Genomic DNA, 7,979 nt, shown 5'->3' with positions numbered 1-7,979 from the left:
GGGATGCCATGTCGACTTTGCCTTCTTCTCCCCACCGACACACACAATCTGCAATGGCAGTGTGCATGTGTTAGTTGAGGAGTCCCTTAGGGTGGCATAACACATACTGCAGCCCTTAGGGACCTTCCCTGGTCACAGGGCCCTTGGTACCACTGGTACCTTTTACAAGGAACTTACCTGTGTGCCGGAGGTGTGCCAATTGTGGAAACAATGGTACATTTTTAGTAAAAGAACACTGGTGCTGGGGCCTGGTCAGCAGGGTCCCAGCACACCTCTTAGTCAAGTCAGCCTCAATATCAGGCAAAAAGTGGGTAACTGCAACAGGGAGCCATTTTCCTACACCATGCTTTTTAATATTTGACACCCTGGCTTGTGGGCTCCTAAAGCCTCCCATAGGGGTCACTTACAAAAATTAAAAGGAAGATTTTGACTTGGCAAAAGAGTTTATTTTGCTTTGTCGGGCTGGCAGTTTAAAAGCTACCTGATTAGGCTGCAGTAGCAGACCTAGAGCTATGTTTTCACTCAATCACTGTAGTGGCAGCACAATGAGTGTTGCAGTCAACTAGTGACATTTAACTTACTAGCCCTTGGTACATTTTTTACTTATACTAGGGGGCCTATCGGTAAGTAAAGATACCAATGAGGGATTTGCCAATTCCACATACATATTTGAGAAGTCACAGCACTGGGGTTAGCGCACTGGGGTCTTGCACTGGGCTTTCTTAGCTGGTCCTATTGCACTGTACAGTCAAAAAAACAGATGATTCAGTCCAAACATTGGAGAGCAATCATCCAAAAAGAGACAGTTTCATACAATACTTATATGCGATCATCCTCTTTTCCTTGTGACATAGCCAAATGTAGAACGTTTGTCCAAGGCTTGTTGTCCATACATCCGAATCAGTCCATGTTTTGCCACTCAATATACAGTAATACATGATCATCCATAGCATATGCACAGGTTTTTAATACAGGATTGCAGAATCTCATGTTTTATTAGGCCATTACATTCACAACATTTTACCACTTGCTACGTTTTACTGTGAGAGGGTGTGAGTCTCAGCAATGTGACAATTGCACCTAGAGTTGATGGGGATAATTCGGACCTCTTTATCCTTAATAGAACTGAAACTTTTCAGATAAAAAGGGTAGGAACATTGACATCTTATTCCAGGATCGGAGGCAAGGCTTTTGCTTGTTTAAAGTTTATTGATAATGAAATTACCTATGCTTGCCACAGATTTGAAATAAAAACATTTCAACACAGAATCTGAGGCCCAGACAGGACATTTCATGATCTTCTTCAATACAACCCAAGCCATTAAGGATTCTAAAGCGATAGCACCTCTGACAGGGTGTGTCTCATAAACTGAATGTTGATGCAAGCATCTGCCATTAGCCAATATACTCACATGGATGTGGAATTCAATAGAATATCTGCTTGTCCGTGGGACAGGTTGCTTCACAAATCTACCTGTCCTGTAACAAAATCCACTTGTCTCTTTGGTGCTATGTAGTGCAGTGATAAATTATGGCAGCAATCTCATTATGTAAGAGCTCTGATAATAGCCTCTCTAATTATGCCAGGGCTAATACTATAGTAGGGTTTTAATTCTAGCAATTCCTGCATTTTGTCACCTTTCCAAAGATCTACATACTGAGGCTAAAGGTAGCACTAACCAATAGTTCCAGTGTTGGGATGCGCTTTGGCGTCTGTGCAAACATACTAACTTGCATGTTTTAGGGGTTTTCACTATTGTTCTCTAATCTTTTCCCATACTGAGAAAGGCTGGAAATTTACTCCTGAAAAGGGCAGATATAAAACTTCTTCCAAGGTTGGAAAAAAAGTGTTTGGAGGAAAAGTGAACGTGTAAGCGCTCCACAGATTTTCATATAAGCAAAACTACACATGCACATTTGCTTGTTCAAAAATATTTCCTAGGAGTATGATGTCCTGGCCTACTTCTGTAAATAATTGTAAGTTCATGAAAGCTGTAAATCAGCACTATTGGAAGGGCATAATCACCATGGGTGCACGCTTCTAACTTTATTTAAGAATTAGGCCCGTAATTAGGTCTTCAATTAACCAAGACCTTTTGTTTTAATTAAAATTCTGTTTCTCTTCCTTTATATCAACCTACAGACTGGCTGTACTGTGAGTGACAGCATTCTCTTAATTTAACAGGATCATATGGGCACACAAATTAGTTTTGTTCAGTGCCAGAGCTAACTGTGTTAATGTGTGCTTTTTGAGACCAGAAATATGATTGCTTTTTGGCAGTTTGTTATAATGGTGAGGGCCTGGCAGCTCCCATAGCAGTAAAGGTTTACAAAAACCATGTCAAAACAAGACACGCACATTGACAAAACCAAAAGCTTAACCATAGATGTCAGATCTGTTGGCTTTGCCAAGTATTGTTTTTTTTTCATGTTTCCCATAATCTCATTAAAACTGGATGCGCTGATTTTCCATTATGACTATGTTTTGGAATACTAGCATGCATCAGCACATTTTAGTAGGTGATGCTTCAAAGAAATGGTTCACAGTAGTTTAGCACAGCATTTGTTTTCCCATTTGCATTTTTTGTGACCATTTAATTTGAAAGCAAAGACTCACTAATGTTGCTTTCATACTTCTGCAAATATTTGTATCAAATCAGAGAGCATTCTGGGAGCATTACACATAGCCTGATATCGTTACACTTTGCAAACGTGTGTACACTTTTTACACAGGGATCACTCTCGGCTGTGCAGTCTGAGCTTATAACATTTCCTTAGGGCGCTTATTCTAATAATAAAGGCTTTGAATTATTGAACATTAAATATAAGTTTGAACATCATTAACATATGGGCACAAATATAACTTTAACTGCAGACAGTGCCCTTTCCTGAATCATAATGTGATACTGTTAACTGGAAGCCAAAGGGGTTGTGCTGCAGAGGGTTGGTCCCACTTGTCCCAAGGACAAAATAAACATGAAAACCTGTTGTCATTGACCCCAAACAATATGTCCTGGGAGTCCGGCTGGAGGAATTGCACACCCGTGCATCATCCAAATTTCACTTTCACACATATTGCTCTATAAATTAGTATGGCATTTGAGGCCTGACAGTAAGTACAAAATAGCTGAGGAGAAAATCACCCATTTCTACTTCCAGATCCAACCCACTTAGATGTTAAAAACTAGCATTATTATATGCAACATTGAGCCTGTAGCATACACTTTGCATGTAGCATAGATCAAATTAACAATCAACCACAGATATATGGGAAACACTCATTGACTGCAGTGTTCAATATCTATACAGTTTTTTAGAGAAAGCCCCATAATAGTGAATGCCAGTTCAAAAAGAATAGCCTACTACAGGGCACTAACTGAACCTATATTGAGAAGTAAACTTAATATGAGTAGAGAGGTGGGTACTGTAAACAGTATTCACACTATGGAAAGAGTTCATTCTGTACCACACTGTTTGCAGACAGTGAAACACGTGATAAATACATAAGACAGTATTAAACACATCTACTAAGTACAGCACACTCTCTATGCAACAGTTGTAAAACACTATTTGTTAAAAATAACCACGATCTGCAGTTGCTAAAGAACGTACAGCCTGCACCCTTTATACTGTGGTGAAAACTTTACAGATAGCTCATTGCTTCTAGCAAAATTAGCATATATACATAACTTAGTACCTGGTGCACACACTTTTCTATGTTAAGGAGGAATTGTCATGCTGAGGCAAATCTATATATAGTAATTCTTACAAAAGTTAGTATCTACTACATAGAATCTTTCCTCTGTTGAAAACTTATTATGCAGAACCAAAAACGTGGGTGGAACATGCTCAACACCAGTCAAGTGTCACTGACACACAGAATTACTCTTTAATACAAAGATTTATAACATGTTCAATACCTCTATACAGCTATGGTGCATTATGATCACGTGTTTTGTAAACACTTACACCCATTAGCTAGACACAAAATGTACAAAATTAAGTTGAAAAGTATTACACTAGTTATCCACCGCTATGCAAACTATGTCATGAGTGATGTCATAAATGATATCATAGAACATGTCATGAGTGATGTCATATGAGGTCAATAACAGCGCATGGGGCACAAGTTATAATTAGTACTGCTAACTATAACTGCTGAATTTCAGTATTATTTTAGTTCAAAACATTAATGTTGTCAGTAACTAATTCATCTAACTATGACATTATTTTAACCTTTCTTTTTGAGGTGATTTTCTAGTTCTTTTAATAGTAAATTATTATTTTTGTGAGTATATGTACAGTAGAATGATCGTATAATATATGTTGTGTTCAGACTTTTTAATAAAAATAATGTTTTTTGTTGTAGCATAACAATACATGGCTTAACAATACATGGTTCACAGTTTGCAAAATCTTTCTAACATATGTGTGAGTATTAAACAGACAAATATTCAATATTTCAATAGAAACTGTGTATTTGCTCTGTTATTGTAACTCACCAGATCGTAAAGTTCTACATTTCATTGTAATCTATTGTATATAGTCCTTTATCGTGTTTTCAGTTATTATTCAATGCTAATCTTTAATAGAGTAATGAAAAAAAGATGATTGGAAGTTTTTTTTTTTAAGTGATGGCTCTCACAAGATGCTTGTGGGAGTCAGATGCACAATCCTCTGCATGGACTACGATGGGGCTGTACATCCTGTTAGAACATGTTGATTAGGCAGAAAAATGAATTATGTATTGTTCTATAGAAGATATTATGGAAATATTTTTTACAGTCTGTGAGACGCCCATGAGACACTTGGAAAAGCGCCAGGAGACGAAGAAAACCCTAAGGAAGTACTGTGATTGGTTCATATGGATGACCTGCCTGCTAACACCCCTCCCTCTAATAATGCCTGTGCATAGTAGGTTGTGGGAAGAGACTGTACTCTACTTACAACCTTTAGCAAGCTGATGGCCATAAATAGTAGACTCTGATAGACACCATCTTCAGTAAGATTCCTTCCCACTGTAGCAAGTGTGCATACTACAGTATATTCAAAGATCAACTATCCTTTCTACTTTTTACGATTCCTTGAGAGCCTCAAGAGATCGTAACATTTTAAAAAAAGAATAACCCATTTGCTCATCACAGTACTTATCTCTTACACCCTTCTTCGCAAAAACAAGGATCACAATATCCATGCCTACTCATTTTTACTAATCACAATCCCACAAGATCGTAAAAATTAGTTAAGAACAAAATGCATTTATTATCTTCACAGAAGTTATCCCTTAGACACCTCCTCTCTAAATCTAGGGGGACAGCATGCCTTTCTGCTACCCCTTCTATAGTTTTTTTACTTAATTTCCACAGCAGCTCCAATTTTTCACAATAATGGAAACCATTTGATGTCTAACATTTCAACAGTCAGCCAATCAGAGCTCTCGCTCGAGGAGGAATCGCAGGAGGCTCTCGCGAAAGCATAAAGGCTCACTGGAAAAACTGGCTCCTTTTTTTCATTTTGCACTCTTGCAGCAGGCTCATGGGACTCTCACAAGCCCAACTACCAAACAGATTTACACTAAATCACAGAAAGCTAAATCTGCGGGCAAAATATAGCTTCCTGCTAAATTTGGTGCAATTCCGTACAGCAGTTCAGCACCTGTCATAAAGAAGGCTATGGAAAATGCATGGACATTTTGCGTTTGAGACTCCCCCTTTTTTCTCTGTCCCCGTGTTGGACTTTTCTACTTATGCAGGGTCATCCCCAGTCTTTTTGCCCCCTTCCTCCTATTTTTTCTGACCTGTCACTGTTGGCTCTAGGTCTCTGAGCACTTTATCACTGCTGACCAGTGCTAAAGTGCAGGTGCTCTCCCATCTAAAGTTGGTATGATTGGCTTGTACCTAATTGGCATATTTAATTTACCTATATCTCTATACCCAGGGCCTGTAAATTAAATACTACTAGTCGGCCTGCAGTGCTGTTTGCGCCACCCACTGAAGTAGACTTTCAAACCTATCTCAGGCCTGCTAGTGCAAGGCCTGTGTGCGCAGTTTTTGCCACAGGGACCTGGCATCTAAATTAACTTGCCAGGCCCAGAACCCCCCTTTTACTACATTTAAGTCACCCCTAAGGTATGCCCTAGCTAGCCCTATGGGCAGGGTGCCATATAGGTAGAAGGCAGGACATGTGCCAGGTAGCGTGGCCTGTCCTGGTAGTGACAAACAGCCTAAGTTGGTGTCTCACTGCTGTGAGTGCTGCCTTGTTATAGGATTGCATTAGAAATGCCATGCCTTATGTGTAAGGGGTATTGTCTGATTTATGAGGGGTAGCGTAGCCATGTTTGGTATGGTCGTGATGGTGATAATAAATGCTGCTTACTGGTGTAGGTGTATTTTTTATTACTATGACAGAAATGCCACTTCTAGAAAGTGTGCATTTCTCTGAGCTTATACCTCTGGTGTTTTGCAGATTGACTCCAATCCACGTCTGGGCAGAGTGACAGTTGGGGCTTTGTGCATACTTTTCCGACAGCCTGTACACAGGAAGGGTGGAGGCGTCACAGAGGTGCATCTGCATACTAAATAGTCTTCCTGGGATGAGAGAAGGGAGAGGCGGGGCACACCTACATTTGTAAAGGCTGTGCCCTGGCCTCACGCAGTAGGGTCGTTCACCCCCACCGTTGTTTGGAGCCTGTGCTAAAGGAGAGAGTGGGCACTCCCAGAACCAGTTGTAACTGGCTGGAACCTCCTCTCCCTACCATTGCAAAACATTGTAAGGACTGAGTATAAGTACAGGGGAATTTTCACCACTATTTGGAGACTCTTGGAATCATCATGGAACTGTACACAAAGGACTGGAAGGACTCACCAGGAACTGCCAAGGACTGCTGCTGTTGTGCTGACCTGTGACCTGCTTGGTCACTGTAAGGGACTTGCCACCTGCTCACATCCTCCGTGCCGGCATGTTGTTGGGCCCCTCCCCTTGTGGGCCTTTTTCCTAGGACTCCTGTCCCCCAGGGGCAGGGTGCTGTGGCCCCTGACCCCTGCGACAATCTGCAGACACCAGGAGTGCTTCTCCCGATATCTGGGAGTGGCGCTGTGAAGAGTGCTTCTGCTATCATTGAGGTAGCGCCTTGGAGATCACTCTCTTGGATTGTGGCATGGGAAAATCACCGCCGTGACCCGGGCTTCATTTGTTGTCCAATCGCTTTTGAAAAAGCATGTCATGGTGCTGGAAATCACCGCTGCAGCCCGGGGATGCTGTTTTATCCAAGTGCGAGTGGAGCACACTTCCTGGTGCCCCCGGGGCACAGAGAATACCTTCCTTAAAGCAACTGGAGCAAGCGTGCTCCTATTGGTGCCCCCGGGGCGAGGACCGCTCCGTAGAGCACCCCTGGGGCACCGGAAGCCTTGCTTTGGGCCAGAACGTCATTAGAAGCAGGGAGGAGAGGAGGACGCCTCTCCTTCACCTGCTGAGCCCTGGAGGGCTCATTGTTGACCTGCGGGCAGAGCGGCAGCCTCACCAGAGGCTCGCCCACACCGCAGACTCTTTGTTGGCCCTTCGTGGGCCAGTGCAAGCACGTGGCCCCCTGTCCCGCTGACTCAGGAGGCTGGTACAGGCCCAGGAGGGGCCCATCACAGAACAGAGGGGGTGCATGGCACCCCCCTCCCCCTATGCTACCTTTTGAGGACTTTGCCCCCCCCTCCACCCCCCAAGGAGGGCCGGTTGATGCCCGGGGGGCCCTAGTAATCGCAGGCCCCTGGAGGGGCCTGTCAACAGCATGAAGGAGGTGCGTGCCGCCCTCCTCGGCCTCTAAGTAGTAGAGGTCCCCCATTTGGTACAGAGGAAGGTCAGGGGCCCCCATTTTTAATCTTCAAGGCACTGGAGTTGCCTTCATCATTAAAACAGGTATCCCCTAAAGGAATAATATATATTCTAAGTTCTTGCTACAGTCTTTGTGAATACATATATTGCCTACCTGC

The sequence above is a fragment of the Pleurodeles waltl genome, chromosome 3_1, assembly GCF_031143425.1.
Source record: "Pleurodeles waltl isolate 20211129_DDA chromosome 3_1, aPleWal1.hap1.20221129, whole genome shotgun sequence".
NCBI classification, from domain to species: Eukaryota; Metazoa; Chordata; class Amphibia; order Caudata; family Salamandridae; genus Pleurodeles; species Pleurodeles waltl.
The sequence above is the reverse complement of the archived record's forward strand: the minus strand, read 5'-3'. Positions refer to the sequence as shown.